Raw genomic sequence first — 14,402 nt, forward strand, 5'->3', positions numbered from 1 at the left:
AAATGGAATCTCTTTGTGGAACTGAGGCTAGCCTCAAACTTGTTATTTTCCTGCCTCAGCCTCCCAAAAAGCTGGGATTACAGGTGTGCATCACCATCTGTAAGACTTTAAGACAATTCTAAAGCCATTTTGACAATTCTGAATCCTCTCAGCCTCCATGCCATAGTGCTTCCCCTCCTCCCCTGGGAACCAAGGACCTAACAGCTACACTCGCACGTACTCAGTTCCTGAACAATTACCCATATACGTATGTTTTGGTTCGGTCGCCTGGGAAACGGGGTCAAAATGACCTCTTACCTCACCTGATCTGGCAACAGCTCTCCAGTCAATTATTGGTAATAGCCCTTTCTAATAAGCCAATCAGAATAGTCAAAGAACAACCCCCCTGGCTTCTGTGGCCCCTTTAAAAGTAGCATGTGCCATCTATTCGGGGTCTCCCGAATGCTGGGGGACCCTGTCATGACAGAATTAATAAAATCCCCATGCTTTTGCATCGGCTGTGGTGTGTGAGGTGCTCTCTGGGCGACTCCTCTCAGTGTTTGGACGCTAGAGTCCAACAATCCACCATGCGTGGCTTTTACTTTTTTTTCATTTTTTCTTTTCTTTTTTAAGACAGTGCTTTCCGGGAACTCATATATATGACTCCGTATGGCTTTAAACTCACAATTCTCTTCCTCTACCTCCTGAATGCTGAGAATTAATTTGTAATCTGCACTGTAGGGAGACAATCTGACTTGACTCTCTAACCTGGGAATATCAGTTTTCCCCAGCATCATGTGTCAAGGAGACTATCCCTTTCCCATGCATTCTTGGGACCTTTGGTCAAATATCATTTTATCAACATCCAAGGGTTTATTTCTGAGCTGTTTCCAAAGAGATTTTGTGAGCATCTCCTTCTCTGAGAAAAGTGTGGGAATTCTGGCTCCGTAAGACATTACTGTTTTCTCCTGGGCCTTCCTTTGCTTTGATGGTATTGATAATTAATTTCCAGGGTCATTATTTTCACATTGGAGAAACCTCTAATTTTCCTTTTGCATTTCTCAAAAGCTTGCTGCTCATGACATATTAGAAGTCAGAGTGGAGGATGCTATTGTTAACAATGACTCACTTTGTAAATCCATAGTTCTTACATGGTGCTAACTTTGAATCCAAGTCTGTAAACATTGTATATATTACTTAATCCTTTTTTTTTTTTTTGGTTTTTTTTTTTTGAGACAGGGTTTCTCTGTGGTTTTGGAGCCTGTCCTGGAACTAGCTCTTGTAGACCAGGCTGGTCTCGAACTCACAGAGATCCACCTGCCTCTGCCTCCCGAGTGCTGGGATTAAAGGCGTGTGCCACCACCGCCCAGCTACTTAATCCTTATACTTTATAAGAACCTTGTGGGGTAACCTAATGAGATACCAGAATCACTTACTGTAAGATACTGTCCATTTAAATACTTCTCATTATTTGTTTACTATCAAGACAGAAAATCAAAGTCAGGAGTTGTAGCTCCTGCTTCTAATCCCAGCACTTGTGAGGCTGAAGGAGGTAGATTGCCGCAATTTTGAGGCCAACCTAAACTACATAGCAAATTTCAGACAAGCTTGCACTGCAGGATTGATGGGGAAAACCTTGTTAGTCAATTATCTTTAAGAGGTGGAGCCCAGGTAAGGCGTGGTTTTCTGGGACCTGAAGAAAAACCTGTGCACCACCCAGGTGCTCTCTCTCTCTCTCTCTCTCTCTCTCTCTCTCTCTCTCTCTCTCTCTCTCTCTCACACACACACACACACACACACACACACACACACACTATTGTGAACCTGAACCAGGTCTTCTGCAAGAGCAGCAAGTGCACTTAGTCACTGAGCCATCCCTATGGCCCCTTTTCTGCTCTTCTAAGACAGTGACTTCCACTGTAGTCCACTGGCCTGGAACTCATTCTGTACCTGGACTGGACTCAAACTCTCCGTGTTCCTCCTCCCTGTTGACACAAATGCTAAAATGACCAGTGTGAGAAACTATGCCTGATTCAGCCATCTCTCCCCCCACCCCGCCCCCCTTCGATACAGGGTTTCTCTGTATAGCCCTAGCTGTCCTGGAACTAGCTCTGTAAACCAGGCTGGCTTTGAACTCACCAAGATTTGCCTGCCTTTGCCTCCAGAGTGCTGAGATTAAAGGCGTGCGCCACCACTTCCTGGCCCACAAAAGATTTTCAATGACAACTTATATTGTAATCTTTGAGAAGACATTTGTTAAAGTCTCAGGATGCACTACAAGCCTGAACAATATGAACTGACAATGTCACCAATGCCACCTGGCTGACAAGAAACGTCCAATTTCAGAAATGTGATTGTGTTAAAACAGTATTTGGGGGTCAAAGAAATTACCCCCATCTTGTAAGCGCAGCACAAAGGGATGCGTGGTTTTCCGGAAGTCGTATAATTACCAGCTTAATCAGCCCAATGGCCACTTGTGTTTGCTTGCTCACTTTACTCTGTGGGTGCCAGTGGTGGAATCCGAGGTCTCACGTGCTAGGCAAGCGCTCTACCGCTGAGACACACATTTGACTCAGCTAGACCTTGATCTCAGGAATCTGGTTTTACAGTCAGTATTTTTGTCATGAAGAGAACTTCAGAGTTCAATAAGAGAATTCTCTACCCAGCTTCACCAGCTATCCCGTTCCCACTAGCACAAATTTCCCTACCGTGCAATTTAGACATCTATTTTGGGGCTGGGAAAATGGCTCACTCGTGGAAATGTTGCTACAGAAGAATAAGAACCAGGGTTGAGACCCTCACATCCATGTAACAAGCCAGGCATACAGCAGTTGCACCTAGAAGTCCAAGCCTGAAATGTGGGGGGATCCCTGGTGAAACCCAGGTTCAGTGAGAGACTGAAAAACAATTGAGTAAGACACTGAATCTCAACCTCTGTCCCCATGAGTATTCAAACATAAAAATCTACTAAAATCAGCCAGGCAGTGTTGGCGCACACCTTTAGTTCCAGCACTCGGGAGGCAGAGGCAGGCGGATCTCTGTGAGTTTTTTATTTAATAAATGTTTATTACATTTATTTATTTTGTGTACATAGACATATGGAGGTCAAAGGTCCACCTTCCGAAGTCTGTTCTTCCACACGTGGGTCCCAGGAATCAAAACAAGACTGTTAGACTTGGAGGCAAGCACCTTTACTTGATAAGACATCTTGCAGGCCTGAAAATCTATTTTTGGATATTCACTAATTGAAAGATAGTACTCCTGTATTCCAAGTCTGTGCTTCATTTGTGCTTTGGGACCACACATAACAAATTGAACGTCTTTTCTTTACAAACTCTGTTTTAAAGAAGGGGCTTCATCTTAAGCCATATAAGGAGCCAGGCCGATCTCAGCTCCAGAAATATGCAGCGATAGCAGGAATTTGAACAGATCTCCTAAAAATAGCCAATTAGGGAGCCAGGGAGCAGGGCCATAAAGCTTACCGAGGTCCAGATGTTCTTGGGAAGCATCCTGTCCTTGAAGATACCTTGGCAGTATGGCTCTTTGCCAGGTTTTCATGCCCCCAAACTAACCATTGGTTTCAGAAACTACCTTACCTTATGTTCTTCTTACCCAGTCCCAAGACGGCGGACGTGAACTTCCCTGATCACGGACTTTTCCCCTTTAAAAGTTTTACCCTCCCAGGGCTCCCTGCCACACACTCCACACCCACCAAGCTGGGATGCTGGAAAGGTTGGGTCCAACCTTGAGTTTGTATATTTAAAAAACCCTCATATAATTTGCATCGGCAATCCAGCTCCACGAATTCATTTGGGGACTGGAAACTTGGGCATAGCAACAATGTCTTAGTTTCATTTTCCCAATGATGTGGCAGTTCAATGGATTTCAGTCATGTTTTCTGAACACGTGCCACAGAGCTTCAACAGAGGACGGAAAGGGTGAAGTAGAGGATCCACTGTTAGTATTCAGGCATCTATACTGACCTGCCCTTGGGGTTCTGACAAGGTACGTCCCTTTTAAAAGGTGGACCTTGCCCATCTCCAGTTAGTTCTCTCTCTCTCTCTCCCTCCCTCCCTCCCTCCCTCCCTCCCTCCCTCCCTCCCTCCCCCCCTCTCTCCCTCTCTCTCTCTCTCTCCCTCCCCCTCCCTCCCCCTCCCTCCCTCCCCCCTCCCTCCCTCTCTCTCTCTCTCTCTCTCTCTCTCTCTCTCTCTCTCTCTCTCTCTCTCCCCCTCAGGGACGGTTCTCTGCCCCACCAGCTTCTCTGCCCCCTTCTCTCTCCTCTTCCAATAAGCCTCCAATGTGAGCCTTATTGCATGACGTGACTTCACAGCGTTTTTTGAATGACAACACCCGCTCCTATAGAATTCATAAAAAGGTAAGGACTTAACTCTATATTAGAAATAGTTTCCATACAAATTAAAGTTGGTAAATGAGAAGTTTAGATAATGAAATTTAAATGAATGAGATCACCTGATGGCGTAAGTCATAAACAATCCCACACCAGTTTGGAATTATGATTAATAGGGTGGTATTTATTTAAAGGGGAAAAAACTTACAGATCACCATCCCAGACAACAGCCCTCTGCACAATTAGGAAAAAGTCTAGTCGCCAGAACCGGAGCAGGAAGTAAAGAGAACGAGGAGGGAAGTAGCCGCTTTTTGAAAGGGAAAGAGACCACGCCCCAATGGGCTGGTATCTCAGTGACTATTGGCTGGAGGAGCGAAAGGACCTCCCGCAACACCTCCACCTTTTGTTTAAGTAAGAGAGATCTAAACCTACTATGAAATTATATGCAATAAGTACAAATATCCTACTCTAACTAGCTTAGGTCTTGTATAATAAATAGCTTGGCTAAGTCATGAGTGGAAAGTAACTACATTTATATAGTCTTCAACCCCATCGAAGATCTGAGAAGGGAAATAATGTTACCTGAGTAATTAGGAAGTGCAATCAAACAACTTCCAAAACATGCAACAAATCACAGAGACAACTAGCTACCTGGGCAATCACCCAAGGTCACGTTTGCAGTGTTGAAGCAACCAACTTTGGCTAAGGTCTAACATAACTGACATATCATTTTCAAAGGCAAGAAACTTGTCAAAACTATCTTACCCTGTCTTGGCAGGATATGACAGTCCTGTTTTTTCCATTCACAGATACTCTGTATTTCTGTCAGTGGTTGAGATATGGGCATTTCTTTGCCCAAAGGCCAGTTCAGCCAAGAAGAAAGGCACCAGGTGGAGTGTCTTTGGTGCTCAACATTCTCTCGGGAATAGATCGGTGTTGCCAGGAGCAATTGTGTCTCACTACCACAAAACTCTGAGTTAGATTAAAGGCCATTTTCTACAGCTCTTTGAAGAGGCTGAAGATTATCTATCTATACTGAGTATAATCTCTATGTATCTAAAGAACCTGATTAGTCTAATTATAAATGACAAACTTAGAATACTAAGTCTAGTCGCCGGAACCGGAGCAGGAAGTAAAGAGAGCGAGGAGGGAAGTAGCCGCTTTTTGAAAGGGAAAGAGACCACGCCCCAGTGGGCTGGTATCTCAGCGGCTATTGGCTGGAGGAGTGGAAGGACCTCCCGCAACAATCACCTCTGAAGGAGGAGCTGGAAGTCTTCATGGAGAAAGGCAGGTGAGATGAAATCTATTATCTCTGTGTCTGGACTGACATCAGACTGAGACACATTGGGCGGCCATGGTAGCTTATTTTGGTTGTTTTCCTGGCTAGCTTTATGTCAGCTCTACACAAGCTAGAATCATTTGGGTAAGGGAACCTCAATTAAAAAATAAAATAAAATAAAAAGCCTCCATAAGAGCCAATGGTAGGCACAAAAGACTATATAGGGCATTGTCTTAATTAGTGAGTGACTAGAGTTGGGGAAGAGGGCCCTTTGTGGGATGGGTACCCCTGGTCTTATGGTCCTGGATTCTGTAATAAAGCCACGAGGAACAAGTCCTTAAGCAGCCCCCCTCCATGGCCTCTGCATCAGCTCCTGCCTCCATGTTCTCACCTAGTTTGAGTTCCTGCCTTGACTTCCCTCAATGGACTGTGATTCAGGATTTATAAACCAAATAAACCACGTTGTTTTGGTCATGGTGTTTCTTCGCTCCAACAGTAACCTTAACCAAGCCAGGAATTGATGTTAGAGTCATGGAACCTTGCTGTGACTGACTTGACCATGTGTTTTGGGGAGGACTGTGAAAGGACTTTGGACTTTGGGCTAGAAAAGTCATCGAGTGCTCAGAACTTGGCGAGGTGTCCTGTGGAAGCTTGGAAGAAAAGAGTGTGGAGAGAAATTTAGATGACGGATGCCCAGCTTGTGAAGTTCCAGAGAGAAATTTGGGATTCATGTAAAACTCTGTTGAGCACTCAGGAGGCAGAGGCAGGCGAATCTCTGTGAGCTTGAGGCCAGCCTGATCTACAGAGTGAGTTCCAGGACAGCCAGAGCTGTTACACAGAGAAACCCTGTCTCAAAACAAAAACAAAACCAAGCGTCCCCCCCAAAAAAAAAACCCACCAAAACCCCACAAATGATGGAGGAAGGTTATTGGCTAATAAAGAAACTGCCTTGGCCCATTTGATTGGCCAGCCTTTAGGTGGGTGGAGTAAACAGAATAGAATGCTGGGAGGAAGAGGAAGTGAGCTCAGATGCAGGGCAGCTCCTCTTAGAGCCAGAAGCGATGAAGCAAGCCGCCAGGTCAGACATGCTGAATCTTTCCTGGTAAGACTGATGCTACACAGATTATTAGAGATGGGTTGATCGGGATATGAGAATTAGCCAGTAAGGGCTAGAGCTAATGGGCCAAGCAGTGTTTAAAAGAATACAGTTTGTGTGTCGTTATTTTGGGGCATAAGCTAGCCAGGCAGCCATGAGCTGGGCTGTGGGAAGAGGCCCACAGCTCCCCACTACAGATGGCGCCCAACGTGGGGCACTGAATCTACAGAAAGCCTGAGAAAGCTTGGGAAAGAATAGAGTAAAGCATGTTTTCTTCATAGCAGCAATTTCTCGGTTCTACTCTGCTTGCTAGAGGCAAGCAAGTGCTCTCATCTAAGAGAGGCTTCCTGACTCAGCTTTAGCTGCAAAACCCTGCAGCTCATTAAGAGGCCCTGCCACAAAATACTTAAATGGTATTGATAAAAGCTGACTGAATGCTTGTTTGTTTTCAGCCGTAGCAGGAAAAAAGTTGTACTGTTTTAAAATGCTGTTTTTAAATGCTGTTTTAAAATGGTCCGTCCTGCCAGGTCAAACTCTGACTCTTTGAGGCAGGAGGTCAGCTACAGAGAGAGCATTTGAGTGTTGTAGCTTGTTTGCTGGCAAGGACAGAATAGAATGCTGGGAGGAAGAGGAAGTGAGCTCAGATGCAGGGCAGCTCCTCTTAGAGCCAGAAGCGATGAAGCAAGCCGCCAGGTCAGACATGCTGAATCTTTCCTGGTAAGACTGATGCTACACAGATTATTAGAGATGGGTTGATCGGGATATGAGAATTAGCCAGTAAGGGCTAGAGCTAATGGGCCAAGCAGTGTTTAAAAGAATACAGTTTGTGTGTCGTTATTTTGGGGCATAAGCTAGCCAGGCAGCCATGAGCTGGGCTGTGGGAAGAGGCCCACAGCTCCCCACTACACACAAACAACAGCAAACAAAAACAAAACCTTCTATTGAAGCTGTGGCATATTTTGAATTCCTAATCGATGGTTCTGGTCAGCTAGGGCTGAAGGATCAGCTGTGGTTAACAAGAGACCAGAACTACTTAGGTGAAAGCTTTGCTGGGACAGTCAGCACCAGGGGTGCGCTGGAGCTGAGAAACTGGCAGTGACTAGGAAGAGACCAGCATCCTTGAGGTGACATCTGGGGTGGGAGGGTGTTTTCTCAGGGGTGGCTCACAAAAGTAGGTTCCAGAGGAAGCCAGTGCTGTACCTCGTGGTGGCAGCCAAACATCATCATGTTGAAGAGTCTCCCAGATAGTAGTGGTTTTGAAGGCATGGAGGGTTCATGGGGAGCAGCTGAAGTTTAGCACTGTGAGAGTCAGAAAAAAGCCGCTATTTAAGGTGGAGCCACAGTAGCAGCTGAAGAGCCAGGATTGAAGGGGTCGTGCAGAGAAGCTGAGGCTTGGCACCATGAGGAGAGCCCAGGAGAGGCTACTGATAAAAGCGCAGCCCAGTTGCCCCATGAAACACACAACTTTGGAGACACCAGTGCTGTGGGATGACAGCCAAGACAGTAGCCGCCACGGAGTGGAGCCAGCCTGAGCTCGTGAGACAAGCCATGTGTGCTGTGGTAGGGGCTAGAAGATGGGGAGGGAGGCCCAGAAGTCTGACACCAAACTTTACACAGCTGGATGTTGGTTTGTCTTTGATCTGATTGTGGCTCTGTCCTGGTTCTTCCCTCTTGGAATAGGATTTATTTTGATTTTATAGGAGCTCACAGTTGAGAGATTTTGAGCTTTCAAAGAGATTTTGGGTTTTTAAAGACACAATTTGTTGTTGTTGTTTGTTTGTTTGAGACAGGGTTTCTGTAGAAGGGGCTGCAGACTGGCCTGCTTTTCATCCCGCCTGGCTCCAGCATGGTTAGCTTTACACCCAAAATAACAACACACAAATTGTATTCTTTTAAACACTGCCTGGCCCATTATATCTAGCCTCTTCTTGGCTAACTCTCATATCTTGTTTAACCCATTTCTAATAATCTGTGTAGCACCACGAGGTGGTGTCTTACCAGGAAAGATTCAGCATGTCTGACCTGGCGGCTGGCTCCATGGCAATCTGATCAGAGAGGAGAGGCATGGCGATTGCCTCACTTCCTCCCAGCATTCTGTTCTGTTTACTCCGCCTACCTAATTTTCTGTCCTATCAAATGGCCAAGGCAGTTTCTTTATTAACCAATGAAATCAACTCAAAACAGAAGACCCTCCCACATCAGGTTTCTCTTTGTAAACTTGGCTGTCTTGGAACTCACTCTGGAGAGCAGGCTAGCCTCGAACTCACAGAGATCTGCCTGCCTCTGCCTCCCGAGTGCTTGAATCAAAAGTGTGCACCACTACCTCCTGGCAAAGGCACTGAATTGTAAGGTGTTTGAATTTGTAAAGACTGTGGGATTTTAAGTTTGTGATATGTTTTATATTGTGATATTTATTAATGTGAGATTTCTTGAGAGGAAGAAAAAATGAGAGGTTATTGTTAAATAGTGTTGTATTGTACTGGTGTGTCAGGTTGACCAGAAGTCAATTATCCTGGCTAGTTTTATGTCAACTTGACACAAGTTAAAGTCATTTGAAAGGAGGAAACCTCAACTGAGAAAAACGCCTCCATAAGATGGAGCTATAGGCAGGCAAGATTCTATGGGACATTTTTTTAGTGATTGATGGAGGAGGGCCCAGTCCATTGTGGGTGGAAATACCCTAGTCAGGTGTTCCTGGGTTCTATAAAGATGAGGAGGCTATGAGGAGCAAGCCAGAAAGCAACACTCCCCCATGGCCTCTGCATTAGCTCCTGCCTCCAGGTTCCCACAGGGTTTGAGTTCCTGCCTCGGTGAACTGTAATTTGGGATGCGTAAGCCAAATAAACCCTTTCCTCTCCAAGTAGCTTTTGCTGATGGTGTTTCATCATAGCAATAACAACCTTAAGACAGTCAACTTAATTAGATCTTGACTCAACTGAGAGGCACACACCTCTGGGCAAGTCTGTGGGGGTGTTTTCTGGATGGGTAAACTGAATGGTGAAAAATTATCTCCTAGAGTGGACAGAACCTTCCAGTGTCGGCCCATATAGAAGAGGGGAAAGCAGGACTGTGGTTCTGTTTGCTTGCCCTCACTTCCTACTGATGAGTGCATCTACTCTGCTGCCGCCGCTGGACATCAAAACCCAGCTTCCTGGGTCTCCAAGGATGAATGAAGACTAGAAGTTCTCTGAGAATCCTTCGGGCCTTGTTCTCAGCCTCACCCATGTGCAGACAGCTACTGTGGGACCACGCAGCCTGTGTCATATAAGGCAATCTAGTAAATCCCCTCTGAAATAGATAATCCTGTCAGTTCTGTTCCTGTCCTGCCTAATGCAGGGACAGCCAGTCCCAGTGCTGGCGGGTAAACGTTGTTACAATCTGTTACTATAGTGTTAATGACTAGTCGTTAGGTGAGCACTCCTTTGGTGTTCAGCCTCCTAAATAAGCACAGTAGCTGGGACTAGGGCAATTTGACTCCCTAATTAGTGCTATCAGGCTCTCCCTTGCTGCCCTGAAGCCTTGAGCAAAGGTTTATCAGTCTACCACCAATCAGATTGCCTTATCCAGCATGAACTCCCCTAGAGACACCTTGAGACACCCCCACAAGGATTGCAGCTGATGATCCCAGCTTCTGGGGGCATAGACAGTCTGTGTGAATTAGAATTTTGTTATCATGAGCCTTGATAACCTCTAGGTAACCCTATAAGAAGTAAACTATTATGTATTCTTGACCAATTAGATGTGGGGGGAGGGCGCTTAGTTAGGTTTTCTATTGTTGTAATAAATACCTTGACAAAAAGCAGCTTGGTGAGAAAATGGTTTATTTCATTTTACAATGCTCAGGTCACAGTTTAATCACTGAGGGAAGTCAGGGCGAGAATTCAAAGCAGGAACCTGGGAGTCAGTAAATGAAGCTGAGACCATGGAGGAATGCTGCATACTGGCTTGTTCCACTTTGGCTTGCTCAGTCTGCTTTCTTATACAGCTTAGGACCACCTGACCTGGGGTGGTACTGCCCACAGTGAGTTGGCCACTCCCACATCCATTATTAATCAAGAGAAGTCCACCCCTGGACAAATGGCAGCCAATCAGGGGTCCTGAACCTTAGAAATCCCTCACCCCAGCCTCTGCTATTATAAAAGCCCCACCCCAACTGAGCTCCCATCTCTCTGATTGCATCAATGTGTTGGACACACAGAGTCAGAGTTGATCTTGAATAAGAATGAAGGCTCTTTGCTTTTACATACAGAACTTGGTCTCCTAGTTGGTTTTTAGGGGACTCCATGATCTGGGCATAACAATAGTAAAGAAAAATTAGGCTCATTCCTGTTTATAATTAAATCTGTTTCTCAAGGATTGGGATATGTCCTACCTGTGACCTTAACTACAAATGTTTCTATACTGCCTGTTCCAGGAAATGGCAACTAACCTGTTTTTGTTAAAAAAAAAGTTGCTTATAACCATCTTGTAACCCTACTTTGTTTCAAGAGATAATTATGACTACCTTGTTATGACTGCCTTATCATGACCGTCTGACAGCCATGCCTTTGTTTCAGGAGGTTGTTATGCCTAACTTGTTACGGTTATTTATTTTCTGCTCCTGTAACCCTGCCTATTTGGCCAACCCAATCCATCTGGAAATCCCCTACACCTGAGCAATAAAAACCTTGTGTCCTCACATCCAATTCTGACTTCTTGAATTTTACCTCAGGGGGAGGCAGCCCATGTTCACGAATAAAAAAGTTTGCTTTAATGAATTGCTTGCTTCAATTTGACCATCATGATTTGGGCCAGTGGTCTTTCTCCTCGGATCTTTGAGATTAACATCACCTAATCAATGGTGCTGACGTCCTTTCCTGCAGATTTGTACACTAAAAACGACTTCAGTTTCACTGGTCTCTTGATTGTCTTACTTCCAACCACTGCAACCTTTCCCACCTACCTCTAAGAGGGAGCACCATGCTTGGTGGACAGATCACCCCAACTGGAGCTAAGAGACAAGGCTATAATTGGTCCAAAGCACGAGCCTCCGTGACTGTGATTGGTGCGAAGAGACAAGGCTGGCAAAAGAATGGCTCTGATTGGTCCAAACACCCTTCATCTGCCGAGCAGACACTGAGGACTGACTCAGTCAGCAGCTCACAGCTCCTCTCTTGCTCTGGTGGTGCAGGTTAGGCTGTCTAAGAGACTCACTTCAAGTCTGCAAAATGGGTCGGCAGGTAAAAGTGCTTGCAGCAAACCCTGCGGACCTGAATCTCATCCAGGAACCCACAGCAGAAGGAGAAAACCAAGTTGTCCTCTGACTCCACTCCCAGGTGTGGTATGCCCACACTACCCCCCACTGATAATAAATACAATGAATTTAAAAACTCAGTCTCTCAGCCCGGCATGGTGGGGCAAGTCCAGCACTCGGGAGACAGAGGCAGGCGGATCCCTGTGAGTTCAAGGCCTCGAGGCCAGCCTGGTCTACAGTGAGTTCCAGGACAGTCAGAACCACGTAGAGAAACCCTGTCTTGTAAAACCAAAAGGAAGAAGAAAAAAAAAAGGTCAGGTTTTCAGTTTATCTTAGTTTATCTTTTCTTGCCAGCTTTTGGGAGTGCTGACTGTGCTGTTATAGGCAGCAGCGGTGGCGGCAGCAGCAGCCACAGCAGAGGCACCAGGCGCAGAGTGGGCTGGAAGTTTGAACAGCTGGCAGTCCGTGCTGCTGTGAAAGTAACAAGATAGTTTATTGTTTGACCACCGAAGCAATCACAGTGGTGGTTCTGGCAACTCATTATTCGTTTGCGGTTGCTGACTCAGGCTCCCAAGCGCCCGGCACACATATCCATTCTACACTCAGTTTCTGGACCTCACATCCTGGCTTTGGTGCCCAGTCCCAAAGGTTGAGAAAATGGCAGCAGTCAAGACAATATGTAAATCCCACCCCTCTCCGTGGGTGTTGGTGATTGTGACTGAGGCTGTACCGGTACCCAGTTCCCCTGACTCCTGAGCAGTGGGAGGTACCCTAGTTTGTACCCTGTCTCCACATGCATTGTCCCTGCACAGGCAAGGACTCCAAGTGGTCCTGGCAGTGGCCACTGAATTGTCTGAAGAAGCAGCTGACTGACTCAACAAGGGCTAGGAAAAAGATAGGAAGCCGAAAGAGAAAAAGAGAGAGGGAGGGGAGGAGCGAGAGGAGCTGAGACCGAAGAGGGATAAGCGGCTATAAGGAGCCTCAGAGGAGATGCTGAAGCCTGGGTTACTAGGATAATTCCAGACAGCTCTCGAGTCCTCAGAACCCAGAACTACAGAACATGACATTCAGTAGTAGTGCCGGATGTTACCAAGGCCTTGTGGTCCCGTAACCCTCGTAGCGCAGAGCGCCCCAGGTTTCTGAAGCATGAATGAGGACTGGAACCCTGGTGCTTCGGTTGCCTGTTGCTGCCCTCACTGTTCCCAAATGAGTTCACGAGCCCCTATAAAAGGGGAAGTGGGACATCATAGTCCCATTTTCAGGTTTTTTTTTTTTTTTTTTTTTTTTGGCTTTTTGGCTTTTTGCCTTCAGCAAGTGTCCATCTCCTTATGGCTTTTTAAAAAAGATTTATTGTACCCTTAATTATGTGTGGATGTGCTTGTTAGCCTTTTTTTTTTTCCAGTTTGACACAGCTAGAGTCGTCTGGGAAGAGGGAGCCTTAACTAAGGAATTGCTTCCATCAGGTTGGCATGTCGGCCATTCTGTGAGGCATTTTCTGTACTACTGACTTATGTGGGAGGGCCCAGCTCACTGTGGGCAGTGCCACCCCTGGGCAGATAGATGGTCCTGGGTGTTATAAAAACAACAACAACAACAAAAAAAAAAGCAAGTGAGCAACCTCTGGGGAACCTTCTGGGGACCCGTCAGATTCCAACCATAGTCATTCCTCTATGGGACAATCTGAAACCATTCCCTGTGACCCAGCTGGTATTTTGCACTCCCCTGGCAAATAGTTTCCCGGTCAGTGCTTCGATAACTAAACTAACATTGTTATACACGAAAACAAGTTATACACACATAAGATAATTAGGCTATTAATATTCACATATAGATATTAACACTTACTGGAGGTAGGAATCTGGGCTATTTCTAGGTCCTTGGCCCCTTACTTTAAGGAAATAGTCATGAAGGCTCACACAGATTTAGAAACACAGAAAAGGAACTTTATACCAAGGAAAATACTAGAACAGATCAGCTGCTCTGTCAGGAGTGACAGCAGGCCACATGAGTACCAGTATACAAGGACCTCGACTATTGTTTGGGACTTCCTTTCATACAGCTTCAAAGAAGGAGGGGTTTGGTTGCTAAGGAGCATAGCTTGGGTGGTTTTCTATTTTAATTGACAGATTAAGTTATACAACCACTTTTCCATTACACGTGTCCCTTCCCATAATGCATTTGATTTTAATCACATTCACACCTAATTATGCATAAAATAGAAAGTAGGAAATTCTAGTTCACTCTTTTTTTTTCAAGACAGGGTTTCTCTGTGGCTTTGGAGCTTGTCCTGGATAGAAGTTCACTTACAGAACACAATTTGCCTTATTGCAAAGCCCCGCAAAACTAGTCTAGAATAGATCAGCCTTCCTACCCTCATATCAGATTTATTTGAATAGAAACTGTCCAAGTCTGCTGGTTGTTCATGGGAGGAGAATTTATTCCAATGTTTAGATGACTCTGTGCATAC

The sequence above is a fragment of the Chionomys nivalis genome, chromosome 1, assembly GCF_950005125.1.
Source record: "Chionomys nivalis chromosome 1, mChiNiv1.1, whole genome shotgun sequence".
Lineage (NCBI taxonomy): Eukaryota > Metazoa > Chordata > Mammalia > Rodentia > Cricetidae > Chionomys > Chionomys nivalis.